This window comes from Branchiostoma lanceolatum, chromosome 4 (genome assembly GCF_035083965.1).
Source record: "Branchiostoma lanceolatum isolate klBraLanc5 chromosome 4, klBraLanc5.hap2, whole genome shotgun sequence".
Taxonomy (NCBI): Eukaryota; Metazoa; Chordata; class Leptocardii; order Amphioxiformes; family Branchiostomatidae; genus Branchiostoma; species Branchiostoma lanceolatum.
Window position 1 is genome coordinate 2,368,042 of NC_089725.1, and position 18,680 is coordinate 2,386,721.

Below are 18,680 nucleotides of genomic sequence, written 5' to 3' on the forward strand. Positions count from 1 at the left end.
TCCAGATTAACACGCTACCACGCCAAGGCACGTACCAACGTTAACTCAACACTGGGAGGGGTGCACTGCAACTAAGTGAAGGCTTTTGTGCCGTGGGTACCCTAATATGTCATCTTGCCCTGGTGAGCCACTACGGAACTGTCCTTGGTGCTGAAATGGGTGGCAACAAGTGGTAACAAGTTAGTACTCGTGGCACAAGAGATACTGTTCACGGAGGAAATATTTGTGGTGGTTTTATCTTCGTGGTTTTCGCGATTACGTGTTGACCTCTTCAACACGAACTTAAAGACCATCGTGAAAATTTCCCATTTTACAGTAAAAACCCTGCATGGTGCAGTTTCAACCGCAAAATCAAAACCACCGCAACACTCCATTTTCTCCCTCCGCTAAGTTAGATTCCCGCGAATTTTGCCCATTCTTACAGTATGTACTGCGTTGTCAATCTATATCAGTAAAATGTTTCATCCCTATTCTTCTGGAACGATGTCGCCTTTTGAATAGTACATCTGTCAGAGACACGCCCGAGGCTTCCATTTTGATACGATGACCAACAGCCGACCAGCCCGCGCGGTCTAACTCAGGGGTGGCTGTGGTAAAAAAATTCATTGTGTGCATGTGGCACTAGAGCCGAGGAGCTGGCCTGTGTGTAGGCCCTGGAAACAGTCTGGCATCCAGACTAGAATCAGGTGGGTGTCGTTGGCTAACACTATGCGAAAGGGGGTTATTTCCGGACATTTCAAAGTTTGTATACGTCCGGACTGGGAACGTTTTCGGACATATCCGGGCAATATCCGGACGATACGCCCCTACGTGTTTGGATAATATTCAAGTCCAGAATGGGAACATTTTACTATTTCTCATATCCGGATTTCCAGTAATGGGACATTTTCGGACTCATTTAAGACAAAACACGTTCCGAATATGTCATAATTTCGGACCCAGTTCGGAGGAATAACCCTCCGGAAAGATAGCAAATGCTGAAAATATTCAAGTCCAGAATGGGAACATAATACTATTTCTCACATCCGGATTTCCAGTAATGGGACATTTTCGGACTCATTTAAGACAAAACACGTTCCGAATATGTCATAATTTCGGACCCAGTTCGGAGGAATAACCCTCCGGAAAGATAGCAAATGCTGAAAATATTCGGAATCCAGAATGGGAACATAATACTATTTCTCATATCCGGATTTCCAGTACTGGGACATTTTCGGACTCATTTAAGACAAAACACGTTCCGAATATGCCATAATTTCGGACCGCGTTCGGAGCTGTTACACACCGGGAAATTGCATATACTAAGGATATTCGGGACCAAGAATCGGGCCGTAACACTACCCCTCATATCCGGATTCATAGTAACGCCCGAAAGATGGTGATGTCCGGATATTTTTAGGTACGTATACGTCCGAATTGGTAATGCTTTAGGATAAATCCGGACAAAAACACGACTCAACTTCCTTACGTTTTCGGATGATTTCCGTAGTCAAGAACGGGACCACAATACTCTTCATAATATCCGGACTTCCAGTTTCAGACTCATTTAAGACAAAATACGTTAGGAATATGCCATAGCTTCTGACCGCGCGTTCGAAGCTGTTACGCTCCGGAAGGTTTACATACAACTGAGGATATTTGGAACCAAGAATCGGACCGTAACACTACTCCTTTCAGAAACTCTAGTAGGCGTTACATTTTTTGGACTATTTGGGAGAGAAAATAATCCTCATACATTATAATACGTTTTGAATTCCTAACTCTTTACACATAAAATAATATACTGCACGAACTAAGTATAACAGAAGTACCACACCAAAGAAATAGGCAAATAAATACACGAGTGCAAAACAGAAGTATCATCAAATACAAGTTGTATTGGAGAACTCTCACTAACACCACTATCACAAAGACGTGAGGAACTATGCAGAAACTTTGCACACTCTCTACTGATCGAGATCCCCGACCTTCAGGGACTGGTTCCCACTGTGCCGTGAGATGGTATCCGGCAGAAAGACTCGCTCGAGTAACCGACTACAACAAACATTTAATGCCAACACTGTGAGATATACAAAAAGTCTTATCTACGTACTAGTACTACGGGTCAACTTGCTAAACTGTGATAGTAAAAACCGACTACAACAAACTTTTAAAGCCAACACTGTGAGATATACAAAAAGTCATATCTTCGTACTATATGGTCAACTTGCTAAGCAGCGATAGTAAATAGTGGAATGTGACGTTTTGATGATGAAGTATGTGCTTCTTTTATTGTTGTCAACAAGCCTACCAATTCAGCTTTAGGGCTGCCATGTGGTGTGTTTTATAAGTTGTATAAACCAGTCAGCATTCATCATCACAACTCCTAGCGTCAGTCGCTGTCTTCCTCTTCCTCCGTGTCTTCCTCTCCCTCTGCGCGTTCCTCTCCCTCCGCGCCTTCCTCTCCCTCCGCGCCTTCCTCTTCCTGGAAGGCCACAGCCTTAGTGGCTGTGCAGCCCTGCTGGATGGTGGACATCTGTCTGTAAACTCCTCCCCTTGCTTTCTCTCTTTGTTGGAGAAGGGCAGGCGTCTGTCTCTCCTATTCTGGTCTAGGACCGCCTGGAACCTTCGCGTTATGTCCGTTAACTTGTCCGCCCGCCAGGCGGGTGGCTGGACCCACACCGATGACTTGCCATCCTCATCGCTGACTTCATCGGACATGTAAAGATGTCCGGATGACTTCAGGTAGTCATATTCTTCTCTGTCCAAGACGTCCCCTGCCACCCGAACTCGGGGCTTGAACAGCAGAGTGGGTACAGAAAAAAATCTTATTATTAAACATGGCGGGCATCTGGACAGGGCTACACTGCAATAAACGATTTTGAACGACACAAACCAATTTCATCATAGGTGCACGATGTAGTGGAATTTTGTGTTTACCCCCCCCCCCCCATGACGGATTGTTTGTGTCATTAAAATTGGTCTATTGATCCTCTAGTGCAAAGAAACCGAGATACATATTACTTTACCATTCTAATTGAAAGAAATAGGGTTCCATCGAAATGGAACTTTACTGTATAGCGGACCTACCCTGTATAGCGGAGTACCTCGACTGATTTCTACTATTTTCCCAACGATAGGACGGAGCCTGGTAGAGGCTAGAAGGACAATGCAGCCTCTATCATTATCAAAATTACGGAAACCAATCTTCGGGGCATTAGTTTTGGCAAGGAGGTTAAAAATAATTTTTTTAACCTCCTTGGTTTTGGCGGCCGCCATGATTGTACAAAAAAAAAGAGCCGAACAGAAATGGGAACTACAAAACGGGGAGCCAAAACAGTCCAAAACAGAATAGGTCTAAAACACAAACGAGATTTTGAGCTAACGATAATGAAAGAATATGGATTGGGGCACAGAAAACTGACAACAATGGTATATTCAATTTGCAAGTCAAGGCGTCCGAGAGAGCGGTCTTCTTTAAAAAACAATGGCCCGGAATTAAGGCGCACAGCTGGACACTAGGGGACGGAGACGGATCGTCGACCGCGATGTCGGCGAGGTCCAATCAATTATGCGGTGTGAAAAAACGGACGCGAACCCCACGCTATACTAGTACCACAGCTGGAAAAGCAACAACACTCGTACGGCACAAAAACAGCCGGGAAAAGTTAACTAGCTACGCAAAGAAACGGGCCGAAAACAAGCTAACACGCGTTTATTCTGTGTTATATCAAGGAGGTTAAATTAACCTCCTTGGTTATATGCTGTACTATACAAGCCAAGTCTACTAAGGGCTACAGGAGGATACACAATAATCTAGAGCGTTACGATTACGGAAGGTTGAGTTACAGATTGAAATGTGGGATATTCTACAGCCATCTAGTATTTTTACGAACTAAATACAGAAAGCTAATCTACGTGTGATTACTAACCTTAGTCACAGCCTCACAGGACAGCTTCTGAGTTCAAATCAGCGGGCTTATGCTAACGAGCTAGCTGCTGTCAATAGCTAGTCTTGCTATTGGTCAACACTAATCTATTCAGATGAGCTTCTGAATACGGCCTGGTCACGTGTCTTAGTCATAAATATAGCTTATTTACAGATTTACTGCCTAGCTACTGAGGAACCTTTGTACAAGATACATTATGCCGTCTATTCTATCTGTTACAGCTGACAGGATCGTCCTGTCAGCAGTGCAGATTTTTCTACTGCTGACAGGATCATCCTGTCAGAAGCCACTTCCATATGGCTGGTGGAAGATCGCGAAACGCTCGTTCCCGGGAACCGTTGACTACAGCCTCAAATTGCCTGCTAAGTATCCACTGTAGTGTCAGCTACCTTGCCCTCCACGCAGATGTTAGGCTTGTTTTGCATAACTAAAAGACAGAGGCTATTGACAGGCAAGTCTTACGTGTGTTGACGACTCCCAAACATGCAGCGCTAGCCCTAAACATCAGTCGTTGAAATGGGAGTAGATTATTAACGATGATCCATGTCATTTGTTTGAAGCAAGGAGGTTATATAGTCTATATAACCTCCTTGTTTGAAGGTAGTAAGGTTTCGGGGGAATCTTCCGTCAGCGCTTTTAGGATGAAAGATGCAAGATATGACGCAACATGAAAGATGCAGTTGAGCTAACGGGGTCAGGTTACATGTGATAAAAGCTTTTTTGTTGTAAACAAATCCATTGTGTACTTACCAGTTCAAACCTTGCAAGTTGTACACATTCGAATATTCGCAAACATCGTGGTGGCGCAGTATAGACCGTTGTTTGTCGGGCTTTGACTGCTCCAAACACACGTAATACGGTCCCATCAGGTCAAACTGTCGCACGGTTGACGTTTCACTAACAACACCTTACTCTTTACATCCGCACAAAAATAACACATAGATATTATGTTCCAACACACATATATTATGTGCCTCAGCTCCGATCCGTTCTAAAAAAAATCTGGTTCCAACGACCTGACTTTCCCAAACTGCACCACCTGTATAATATTATGTATATGTACTGGCCGACAGGGCATTCCAAGAAAAAATAATGGCTTACGTCTACTTACTACTACTGTATGCATTTTATTCTTGGTTGAATTTGGCTTCCTGATACTCCTTGGTGACAGGATCATCAAATTGCCTAGAATGCTGCCACCATGATAAAGTTGCAGCGCCACTGTACGGCGAACAGTAATACTGCATATTGCATATTCTGACCATGAATGCCTCCTGTTTTTGTCCGAAAATGGGACTTTCCCATGCTGCAACGCTTCCATGGAGTATTCTGAGTAAATTTGGAGCATGATATTTTCCGTATATGGAGCTTTCCCATACTGCAACGCGTCTATGGAGTATTTTGAGAAAATTTTGAGCATGATATTTCCGGATATGTAACTTTCTTATAATGCACCGCTATCACTAGTACAGATCTATAGTATTTTGATGGAGTATGTGCTTCATATGATATCGTGTCAACTCCTAATTTGTCTAAATTTATTTCCAAAATATATCATCTCAAGGGCGACATAATCCTTGATCAATTGCAATGAAACCTACATACAATATATGAACCGTATCACAGCAAGAATCGCCAATGACGCGTATCTTGAAAAAAAAGACGTCTTATTTGTCCGGACACGCAACAGAAATGAACCCCCAAAACCTTGCCCGGAAACGGTCAGAATATGTGGCATGTCATGTTACTCCAAATATGTCCGAACACTGTCACTGACTCTTGGTATATCTCTAGCTCTCTAGCTCTTGCATCTGTGTCGTGAATTGAACATGAGTACGGAACAAGAAACGCCAATGGCACGTATTCGGAAAAAACTGGAAGCTTTTATCCGTCCGGATATGCTTCGGAACAATTTCTGAATCATGATATTTGCGGATATAGTAAATATCGAATGTCGTCCGAAAATGGTCCAGAAATGAGGCATATCATGTTACGTGTCAACTCCTAATATGTCCAAAATTTATTCCTGGAATATAATTACCTTGGATATGTTCAGAATATGAAGCGTGTTATGTATTCGGAAGCAAGAAACGTCAATGGCGCGTATCTTGAAATATAGGAAAGTCTTATTCGTCCGGATTCGCAACAAAACATGTCCGGACTCAGGATATTCCAGGATATGGTAAATATCAGACATCTTGTCCGGACACATTCCAAATACCAAGCATGTCTTGGAATATATCAACTCCGAATTTTTCCGGAAATCAGCCCCTTTCGCATAGTGTATAAATTTCAAATGAACAACAGCTAGCAGGGAGATCCATAATACTAAATAATCCTACACGACCCTCCCTTCAGTGAGAGGAAAGGGTCTTGCATTGACGCTGTACTACAAATTCGTTTATGCATGGCTTATTCTGTTAGCGGTGTGTATATGATACAATATGTCTCGTTATATTCATCCTGGGTACGATGCTTATCGGGTTGATTTCCGCCCCCTTTCAACCCGTTCGCACCTCCGTTCGCCAATCGTAATACAGGCGGTCCGATAGAATTTTATCAGAGCACGTCCGATGATGTAATTCCCTTGTTATCCAATCACCGTCCGCCAATCTAATTCGATATGCCACCCATGTTGCCTGACGGCAGTGCATGATTTCCATGACGTACTTCATTCACATCTTCATTATCCCTAAGGTACATCGTTTTTGAGACCCCCAACCAAGTGACCAAGGGCTACTGATGTAGATGAATCATAAGGATGGCGTCTTTTGAATGCATAAACAGATCTTCTTAAGTCTTTGTTACATCTTAAGGAATGGTCTAGATCTATAGAACGCCTTTATCTTGACTTCAATCAAGTCCTCATTGCCTTGCCTTGTAGACTCTTGTTTGAGTCCCTTCTGTCTGAAAGCAAGCGTGGTTTAGGATTACACTGTATGGCGGGATGCTACTTGTTGCCACTGACCCCCCGGCGGAAACATAAAACGTTACGTCATTGCGTGGAGCTCGAGGCCTGCGCCTGCGCAATGACAGACGTCGCAGCGCGTACTCAACTTACAAGGTGACATTTTCTTCTTGGCTGAATAAAGGCATTAAAAAGGGGCCATGCTTATATCATATTAATAAAGTCACAGGCTTAAAAAACGCAGGAAGTAACAACACGGCACGGTAGATAATTCCCTTGAAAATTGAACGGCTGTTTTACATGATCATGAGCGTTGTTTTCAGACGATAGCTAGCCTAGGGGTTTTCAGAGCTATGTCAGCAAGACCGATGATGCATGGACGCCTGAAATGAAAGAAAAATAAGCAAGGCTATAGTCTCAAGGTCAATCGGAAATGAGACTGAGAACGATAACACGATCTTGAAGTGTAACGTTAGGCAGTGGTTTATGCAACGTGTGCGATTTTTCGTCCTCGATTCATAATAGACGATGACGTCATATCACGTCTTAGTAAACGCACGTTGTGTTCTTATATATCTTCTGAGCCCTGACCCCCATACCGACCAAGTTATAATCGTTTCATTTTCCCTCAGCTGCCGTGCATGTGCAGCTTCTGTCCGAGCCTCGTGACTCCAAAGCCGAGGATGATGGCGCCACGAGGCGGTGTTCGTACGCTTCTCGTCTAAGGCTCTACATGAAAGCAAGCATGCCTAAGGGTATATAGTACTAGTGAGCGGGAGACATCGCGTTTGTTACTTATAATGCCGTGTTGATATGCACGCCCCGCGCGCAAGTAGGCTTTACGTAGGCGGTGCGCTTAGCAAGGCGCTAACACTTAGACTGAGGGATGTCGAGATGATGAGGAAATAAAAGAAGTAGCTGACAGGAAGATGTACTAGAGGTAAAGCAACACTGACACAACACGCCTTGTGATCTATCTTTCACTGTCCACGTCGCTGCTTGGTGCAGACATGTTATTACCTGGAACCTTTAAAAGACAAGTTGGAAGGGTGGTGAAGCGCGCGTGTCCGTCTCGTAAATGGTCGTTTCTTGTTATCATTTTGCCAATCACATCGATATGTGCAACCTCCCTCTTTTTTTCTCAAGAATTTACTTGGAACAGGCAAAACTAACGCTAACATTCTACCAAAACCAAGAACAAGTTTTCTGTTTTTTGATATCATTTACCTCCATGGAAATGGAGGCATTTTCGGTTTGTTTGTTTGTTTGTTTGTTTATATGTTTGTCTGTTTGCTCGTGTGCTTTTTTGTCTCGGTGTGTGTGGATGTTTGTCCAAACGTTTTGCCCGGGTGGCGGAAAATGGTGTAACTGGAGACTTGCAGCATTGCTGGTTTGGCCTGGGTCAAAAGTTGGTGCCGCAGGCTTGCCCCTTAGGGTCCAAAGTCCCACTGGATGGCAGGAATTTGCATAAACGGAACCATCGAAGAACTGAATATAATGAATAAAGCAAGGAATTCACAAAAACTCACAACTGTAATTTCACGAAGGTATGAAACATTCGATTTCTTGTTTTCCTATTTAAAGCTACTATCCATTATCACCTCAACATTACTGCTAGATGCATGTATACTACACGATTGTAGTTGTTTTGTTTTTAACGGTAACATGGTGAGAACGTCTAATTGCTATGATATCAAGATTCAAGAATATCTATGTAACGCTCTTAGTACTAATGAGGACTCTCGCGACACATTAAGTCCAATCAGATTTAACTGGAGAGGCTTTCCGTGCGTCAATGAATTATAATAAGGCTACCCCACAATTAGCACACACTGTTTTGAAATGTATAACTGTTGTCATATCCAACTTGTGTGACCACCTTTGTAGGTGAATACATACATGATACATGTAAAACGCGAGACAAAATTGTCAAATATTTAACAACATCGTTATATACACGTAAACATATTAGAGGTCATTAGTGTTCCCCCATAGTTGATTAGTTTAGTTATTAGTGTATGTCATATGTTGATTCGTCTTTTTAGAAGTATTGATGTTGTTGCTTGCCGTACATTGTATACTCTACATTAGTTGTGTAATGAACTTGATTGAGTTATTGATTGATTGATTGATTGATTGATTGACTGAAGGACAAATTAAGGTAATCATTTAGGCAATACATATAACACAGAAAATATTTCAGTATGTCAATTCCTTCAAGAAATAACATGGAGAAAAATCATGATTATAATTGATATTGTTAAGTATTTGACAATTAATAATAATCGATGTTGTTAAGAATTTGACAATTTTGTCTCACTTTTTGATTGTATCATGTGTGTATTCACCTACATAGGTGGTCACACGAGTTGGATATGACAACAGTTATACATTTCTAAACAGTGTGTGCTAATTGTTAGTTGGGTTATCTTGTTTTTAAAGGATGTACGGATTTCTCTGTCAATAATTAGAGTAAGTTGTTTTTGATGCTAGGATATAGGCCATGTGCCTGCAAGAAACAATAGATAAAACTATAAAGGCAACATTTGCGAGAGTAAATACAGCGCATTTCGCCCATCTCCCTCCCCATGCAAAAATGGACTGTTCCAAAATCACCACTGTGCAAAAGAATTCTGCCTAAAAGTGAACTATTGCACAATCATTCAAGCCCGAAATGGAACTTGTGTCCGGACGTCTCCCAATGCAAGAATGGACTTTCACACTAGGCACTCCCATGCTACATTTGATATAGATACTAGTGCACCCAGCCAGAAATGACTTTTGGTCCGTTTTTGGTCTGAAAATAGGCCCAAAAGTCCCCTAAATGAGTCATTTTGAAGTGGTGTATACCAAATATGTGATTGAAGTCCTGTGGGCACATGTTCAAGGCACCCTTGTACAGAATGTCAGGTGATTGGGTTGTACTACTAGGGAACAGGAGATATACATTTTTGTCTAAAAATGGCAAAAAAAACTTCATAACATTTTTGAAAGGCCTGTTTAAAAAGAAAATGAGGAAAAAAGAACTGGGGATATTTTCATTCTTTACCTCCATGCCATATATCAGGTCGCCTGGCCCAAAAATGACGGAGATGAATCGATTTAACTTAAATGACAGGAGAAGTTATTTCACTCTACCCATGTTAAAGAAGAACATGGTATGGGGGGTGAAATATGAAAATATATTTAGTATGGGTGAAATATGATAAAATGTCCACATGCAAAATGATCTGATGGTTGCACTGGATAATAAACAATTGCGCGCAATTGCATGTGTTTGTTATCATTCAAAATTGATTGATATGCCAGGTTCCAAACAGCTAAATGTCGACCCATGGATGCCGGTTGTCCCCGTTTAAAAGTTCTGACCTCTGTCTGTGGATAGTAGTGCGTGGTACATAGGGTGATGTAAAGCTAACGAGCTTTTTTCTGGGACGTATCGATTTTTTAGAATGCAGCTTGCAAAGATATCTTGAATTCTCTGCAACATCCAAAATGATCCAGAGAAATCGGTCATCTATGTCCAGGATTGTTTATTATTGTTTATTGTTAAAACGACATCCATTAGTGAATTAAACGGATGCAATTAGGATTTAGAATTCGGGGAGAGAAAGAAATTTGGTGGATCCATTTGTTGTGGATTTCGTTATAGATTTTGTCAAATCTCTGAATGTTATTAATTATTATCTTATCTTTGCTCACTCCAATGTCTATACTGAGCACCAGCATTTGTTAATTTATCTATTGTGTTTCACATCACCCTATGTAACGTTACCACGCACTGCTATCAACACAGACAGAGGTCAGAATTCTTAAACGGGGACAACCGACATCCATGGGTTGAACCCCGTACTATTCCCTGCGTTTTACGTCAGGCAAATCAATGACCCGTTGACGTCACGATGACATCAGTGGTCGAGAAGTAAAGAGGTTTACTATTGGTGGCTGCCATGATCTTCACATAAAGTGAGCGTGCTCGGCACTGAATTACGCGATATGACAGGACGGTTTGACGTCAGTTCGCCACATTTGACTCAGTGATGGAATTGTGACAAGGAGGTTTTCGGAAATACATTTGAAAGGAGCTTCTGCTGAAAACAGCAATCTTTTTACGTCTTCATAAATCTTACCCGCGATAATGGAAAAATGTAGTTGAGATGTTGTGCGCCCGCGTAGCTGCTTCAGTAGTAAAGCGGACATCCAAATTGCGAAAGGCATTCGCGAAGTGGCGCAAACCGGCGCATGATATTTGTCGTCTGAAATTGTGTTTGGGGGGGGGGGGGCTTGTCACTGAAAGACACCCGGTAGATTTCTAGCGGGGACTAGGAGATGAATAATTTATCAGGGCCCGCTAGCCCGGTTTATTCACTTGCAGAGTAGGCAATTAGCACTATCTGGTGGCGCGCGAGCGACAGAAGGAGTATTTCACACCCATTGTCTGCTCATTCTCATTAAAAATAATTTTTTCCAGGGCTTCCTTTCTTGGTAGATTCAAATTGTACTAGCTTCGCTTGTGGGTTAGGGTTATCATTGTCAGAATAACATTTGTGTGAAGCATTTGTTTGGGGCTTCAAATGAAGGTTATAGGGATCAAATGAATGACAGACAAACGTTTCAATGTTATCAAGACTGAAATACATACCGTTTTATTCCATAATACGGTATAGCCCGTCGCGCCATACTTTAGAGAAAGCATTTTCTGCCATGTACTCGTACACTGAAGCTTTCTTGTCTATACACAGAAATAACAATAAGAGTTAATGTAACATATACAAACTTTCATCACAATGTATAATGAAACAAATGCTGGGTCTATCGGCTTTCGTAGCCCTCTTTTAAAGGACGTCTCACACACGGACTCAGGCCGGACCCGTTGTTTGGTGACTTTGTCGGAAAATGAGTTCAATGTCTTCTCTCCTCGGAAGTCGGTGATTTGGGGCCTCGCAGTGCGCCACGAAACCTTCATTCAGAACCAGTTTGGACTTGATTTCTCTCCATTTTTGTGCCCGTCCCGTCTTCGATCGCTTCGTCTTGGTGGGAAATGTCAAGCCTCTACCAGGCTCCGCGGGATGGCTGGAAAAATAGTAGAAAGTGGCCTAACATAGTGAATAGTGTGCCAAGGGAGTTAGCTACGGAGAGAGGGTCCAATCTGCCATCCACGGAAATGGAACCTTACTGTATAGCGGACCTACCCTGTATAGCGAAGTACCGCGGCTGATTTCTACTTTTTGTCCCAACGATAGGACGGAGCCTGGTAGAGGCTAGGAAATGTCGGGTCCACTTCACAAATCTCAGCGTCGTCAGGATTTGTTCCTTCTCGGATCGACCGCTCCATTAGCGCGAGTGCAGCGCCATTGAAGGTGTAAAACTTCATCTTCACAGTTTCTTCACGTTTGGATTATCAACGTTAATCTTTCGAAAGGATACTAGTTTTGTAGCGAGGACTTTAAAACTCCCGGTGCAAAACTAATGATCATGCGCTTGGCTTGGATATCTGAAATTTACATGAAACTAGGGGTGCGAATAGTCCGCGAGAAGCCAGTTATTGGCTACTTGACGGTGACAGTCGGTGACCTGTCTGCAGCCATCTGATTGGTTCCCGCTCGTCCCCGCTAGAAATCTACCGGGTGTGAAATAGTGTAGACGGGGGGGCGGGGGGGTTTAGAAAATCGCAATCGGTAAAATGTCGCAAATCAGCGCAAAACGGCGCAATCACTGCAAATCTATCTTTGATCAATCTTAATCAATGTATATTTGTTTTTTAACTATTTTTTCTCATTGTATTTATACTGAATCTTCTGACTATTAATTTCAATATCGTATTTCGTTGAATTGCTGATTCATCCGCTGGCAAGGGAGATAAACCTTTCGATCTGATCATCTGAGCGCTGAAATTCAGTCTTGCAATTTTTCTTACAGACTTCCTGTATTTCATACTGATTAAGGCTTTGAACAGTTGATCTTGGCAATGCAAGTGTCCTGAATCAGATACTGTTCTACATTGTCTAACTAAATTTGTCAAGAATGAAATAAGTATTCTTCAAAAAAGAGAATCCCTACCTACAGACCCTAGCTGTTTTTTTTTTCTCAGGACCTTAATCGAAACAACAACATTGATTTTCCAAAGCCCTACCATCGGGGTTGTATTTCAGGCATATCTTGATGTATAATTTGATCCAAATGATGCATCAATCTTCCTCGGTTTGGTACAGCTGCTTACGTCAACGCCGTTGAACCCTAACGTAATGCTATATCTATGGTGGCGGTTTTAAGTACCTTTTAGTGCCACACGAGTCACAAATTCAGCAATGATGTCATGTAGAGTGTTGTAATGCCCTCGCGAATCACAAATTTGTCCTTTATACGGCGCAGCCTCAGTTCGTCGTACGATTATCATCGTCGGATCGCAAGTTCAGGAGAAGATTATTGGGTTAGTCGCGCATGTGTCGTGCAAAATTCAGCAGCTCTTTTACTGAAAATACCGTCTCAGATCCTGGTCGACGGTTGCAATTGGTTCTGTAGTTCTGTGACAGCCTACTTTTGAAAACTCTGCGACATCAAAATCTCAGGGTGAGCTATGTCACGGGCCGGGCCATTAGTATTGTTTACAGTACATTGCTGCTGTCCCGCTCACGTGCACCTTACACGTGACCTGACATGCTGCCATTCCAGGGCCAGTAATATCCTAGGCTAGAGTTCCCAGTACGCACGGCTAAGTAACGACACGCTAATTGTGTTGAACCGAAGCCGCACAGGCAACTAAATGTCACAACTACTAATATACACTCATCGCGCACCATGGGAGAACACGACTGCTTATGTTGTGGAACAAGAGTCCGTAGGATACACACCTCCGTGAAGTAGTTAAGATGTTTGCGGTGTGGGCTAAGGTGTTTGATACCCTAGTAACAATTTCTGTAAGACCTGTTTCCATGTTTGTCCAGGTAGTTGTTTATTATAACGCTTGGCAATAACTAAGGTAGCGTAGCAAACTGGAGCCTAACCTCTGCTGGGAGAGTACTAGTAGCTAATTAGCTAATCTTGTATAACACAGGTTACCATTAGATTAGCCTGGAATCCAGACCTATTATAGCTCCCGAGACTTGACGCGATGGAAAAAAAACAATATTGATCTGTGAATTAATCGAATTTCAACGACATGCGCGGCACGGGGCGTTAATTAACCATCCGTCCGGGGGTCGCTAGGTTGTATCAAGCCAAGGAGGTTGAATATACATATTTAACCTCCTTGATCAAACCTTCCTAAAACTGGTAAGAGTTTCAAGCCTCGAATCACCATGGATAGTCTGAATATCAAAGAAAGGATTAACGTCAAGTACTTTTAAAAGATACTAGCTATCGTGTAAGTTAGAAACACATGTTGAAGTACGCGGTGTCGAATTACATATGAAATACGTCATGCACGACGATTCCGTGCAACTTGTTGTTACTGGTTCAGTAGTTTATTCTGTTATATCACTGGACGTAAACCTTTTTCATTGTTTTGTATAAAAGAGAGAGATGGCTAAGGATTATACTTATGACGTTCTTTGTTGCTCATGAGAACAGGCTTTGACATAATACACCGCGACATGAGGACATGACCCCAAACTGGACGTAAACTGCTCCCGCACGTAAATAGGACACGTTACGTTACATATCATCTGCTCCATACGATGAGGGTTAGGACTTCGGCCTTTTTTGTCTATAACATGCCGATGTGAACAATAGTCACTAGACAGAAAATCACTATAGCAATCCAGTCCAGTGACCAATCAGTGGTTCACAGCTGCCAAGTGTTCTTGCTTTTGTAAGAGGTAGCGATGGGCACGGGTCTTGAACGGGATTGAAGGCCCCGTGCGCTAATGTCTCGGACCACACTGTCCGGGAGCGCATTCCAGGTGCTGACTGATGCATGTGCAAATGTCCTGCCTGTGTGAGTTCTGGAGACAGATTCGGTGAGAGCGTGTCTTATCATAGCTTGTCTGGATGTCTTTGTACGTCTGGGTGTGAACGGCTGAGGTAGCAACTGGTTCGGGTCTGGTGGGCGCTGGTTGGTGGGCATCTTGTAGAGTGAGGCTCTAGCGGCCACCTGACGTCTGTGGTGAAGGGATGGGATGTTAAGTTCGAGTCTGGCCTGTTGTTCGTTCACGACTATGATGCGGAGTGCTTTTCTCTGGATGGAGTCCAGGAGCTTTAGTGAGGTGGAAGGGGCACTCATCCAGCACAATGATGCATATCCCATGATGCTGCGTACCTGAGCCTTGTACACTGTCGCTCTTCCTTTGGCGTTGAGCTTGTGGGCAACTCGCCTCAAAGCTCCAAGCCTCTGACCCGCTCTAGCTGCAATCTTTCCTTTGTCACTGACAAAAGATAGCGGGTGCTGTCTGAAACGTCTGACTGTTTCAAAATTTTATCCAGTTGCTTGGGTAACTATTTTTGGCGCATTGAGTGAAATTTTGACGGTACAGGAACTTCGTATGAAATTTTTGGTTGTTCTACACTTATATTCTGGCTCCTTGATAAAGTGCCTGACTGGTATTTCAAGTTCAGTTATCACTATATTTCTTGAATCGCACAAGGGGCAGAGCGAGTACAGGTAGACGACGGGCCTGGCTTTCACAAAGCTCACAGACATCGCACGTCATACCTACGTTGGGGGTTTAATCCGTCAGGACAGCGCCGTACGTCGTACGATTGGGAAAAACCGGGTGCAATAGTTAAGATATATAAAGTCGTGGTCACATACGTCGTAGGTACATCGTACAATGTTTTTTCAGTGTACCTAGGTCAATCGCAGGTAAATCGCTAATAGAATTAGCCATCGCCGAGCGTCATGCGATGGAAAACACAGCTAAAAAGGATTTTGAACGTGTTCAAAATTTCATCCATCGTCGTACAATTTTCATAGCCCCCAACTCAGGCTTTACTATGGCCTTTTTTCTCTCATGATGAGGTAACAAATTCATGAATTTCGACCGTGTTCTGATGGTTTCAGTTTTCCATGATATTGCCGATGTTGATGCAAAGTGTAATCATCAGAACACATGTAGCAACTAGAAAGGCAACATTTGCGAGCAAATACAGCATGTTTAGCCATACTCCTCGCCATGCATAAAATGGACTGTCCCAAAATAACAATGGACCATTCTATAATACTTCCACTAAAATGGATCACCCCTGTCCAAAATTGAGCTTAAAAAGATCAACCCCAGGGAAGAATGAAGTTTTCCATAGTATACATAATGATATATATGAAGATTTGACAGGAGAAGAAGGAAATTACTAAAAACAGCATATTTCAGCGACAACATGGGTGAAATATAAAAATGTGACACCCCTATGTTTGAATGCATGATTCAATAGTATACATTTTGGGTTGAAAATAACGAAACGAAAAAATCGTTTAGAAAGGCTGTATGCCAAACATTTGAATGAGGGCCTTTGTACATGCCCAAGGCAGACACATGACAAATTTGGCATCATTTTGGTTTAATACATAGGAACTGGAGATGTGTATCTTTGTTAAAAAAAGAGTGAACAAAGCCATGTAAGCACATGTCCTACACATTCCCATACCACATTTGGTATGAATACTAGCAAACCTGCGCCAGAAATGCAAGATAAATAGACTAACTCAATTGGCCAATCAGGTGGTTGCAAGGCTTACAGGCAGCCCAGGTGCACCTGGGGTCACTGACCTTTAGGTCATATGAGGAAAATACACAATGTTCTCCCACAAAAACCTTGCAAAATCGTATTTTGAAGTGATGTATGCCAAAAGTGCGAATGGGGTTCTTTGAATATTTGTTCAATGTACCCCCATAGCAAATTTCATGTCATTTGGATGTATTTCCAGAGCACAGCAGGCCAATATGTTCGTTTTTGGTCAGAAAAAAATCAATAAAATCACTTTCAAGGTCAATATCGAAAAAAAATGGAAAAAAAGGCTGGGGGTATTTGCCTACACTACCTTTGTACCAGATTTCAGGTCCGACGATGATTTGGTCAAAAAATGACAGAGATGAATCGATTTGAAAGGAGGAGAAGAAACCTGAGTAAAAACAATATGTTGAGCCATACTAGGTACCTATGGCTAAACATAACTAGAACACAGCGCACCCGTAGAAGAGCCGGCTTCCAGGGTTAGATTTTCCACGTGTCAAGTACAGTGCCACGAGCAGGTGATGCATATAATTGTTTGGTGGCTGTATATGCGTGGGTTCATAATTAGATCAGACCTCAGTTCTAGCTTGTCTCTATTTTCAGTTTCAATGTTTGAACAATTTAGAAGTATTGTGACTCTTAAAAGAATATTCTTTTGTTCAAAATAGTTTAAACTTAGTAGGAATATTATTTCAAAACCATCTTGGTGACTTAGAATGGACTCTATAAGCAAGAAAATCCAACTCGTAGAGCCTTCCAAAGGGTCTAGCAATCCTATACATTTGCTTGATTTAAACCTTTGTTAAGGTCATGTTGATATAACGTTAGTTTCTTTTTCTTTTTTTTACAATGAATGACCTCACATCCTAATATCTAACAAGTAGATCCGCATTTGGTTGATTATTCCTTAATTGAATCAATTGTTCATTATTCCAGTAAGTTTACCACAATACAGAAGAATATGTTTAACCAAACTGTTAAACAGATCAATAGCTATAGAGATGGACCGATTGGAGTTTGATGATAATAGTGATTTAAATTGATTGGAAATCGCAGTGTTGTCAATGTTGTCAAAATACCATGTAAAACTATAAAAAATGGATTTGAAGTGATAAAAGGATGTTCACTTATTCTTTATTTCTTTATTTCGGGCATAAAAACAAACCCATTATAACATTTGGTGCAACAAAGGTAACATATCATAGAATATATATGTATAGCCTCCAAGCCGACACACCACTTTTTACACAATGGAATTTCCCCTTGTGTGAAGGCCGCGGTGAGCTCCCGGTAAGCTCCCGGCAAGCTCGCGGTGAGCTCGCGGTGAGCTTGCGGTGAGCTCGCGGCATTTTTACTTAAAAAAAAATCGCCGTTTCAACAGGCACACTTGCGGTGGTAGACTGGCGCTAGGACGACACTGGACCGGCGCTTGGATGGTACGATGGCGTTTGTGCACGGCACGGCGGCGTTAGCCATTCGTACGCTGCCGCCGCAGTGCCTCAGCCCAGTGAGAGGGGGGTGTGAGTGTGTGTGAGTGTGTGTGAATGGTTGGGTGGTTGGTTGGTTGGTTGGTTGGTTGCTTGCTTGGTTGCTTGGTTGCTTGGTTGCTTGGTTGGTTGGTTGGTTGGTTGGTTGGTTGGTTGGTTGGTTGGTTGGTTGGTTGGTTGGTTGGGTGGGTGGGTGGGTGGGTGGTTGAACCATGGGACCTGTGCCTACAAACCGTGATCCTACAAACCATGTCATCCATTTCGGCTGCCTTCCTTTTCCAGATGGTATACCATACGTTATAATAAGAATATGTGAATAACCTTAAAATACAAAGAAGATGAACAAAAATCGGAAAAAAATGGTACTATGTAATGAGGTTGAAACATAATGCATCTTAAAAATCACTACTATCAAAGTCGACATTTGAAATCTAAAATTTAAGGTTACTGAAATATTCTGATTATAACGTATCATCCATTTGATATATAGATTTTTTTTAAAGATTTTTTAGATTTATTGAAATTGTAAAACGATACAATACACGTGGGCCACAGGCAGCTGTTGCTGGTGTCGTGGCCCACACACAAGACAATACAAAGCACATAGACTACAAATAAATAAACAGTGGTAAATACAATCTAAAAAGCAGCGTAATAAATATAAATATACCTAACTATCACTTCGTATTG

The 18,680-nt window shown here is 42.2% G+C and overlaps 1 long non-coding RNA gene across 1 annotated transcript; it reads right to left on the reverse strand.

Annotated features, from left to right (window-relative positions):
* Positions 1-1,857: 1,857 nt before the first annotated feature.
* LOC136432221 (uncharacterized) lies at positions 1,858-4,373 on the reverse strand. Its single transcript, XR_010755476.1, has 2 exons — positions 3,912-4,373; positions 1,858-2,775 (listed from the first exon to the last, which is right to left on the reverse strand). It is a non-coding gene; the product is annotated as an uncharacterized lncRNA (long non-coding RNA).
* Between the last annotated feature and the right edge of the window lie 14,307 nt (positions 4,374-18,680).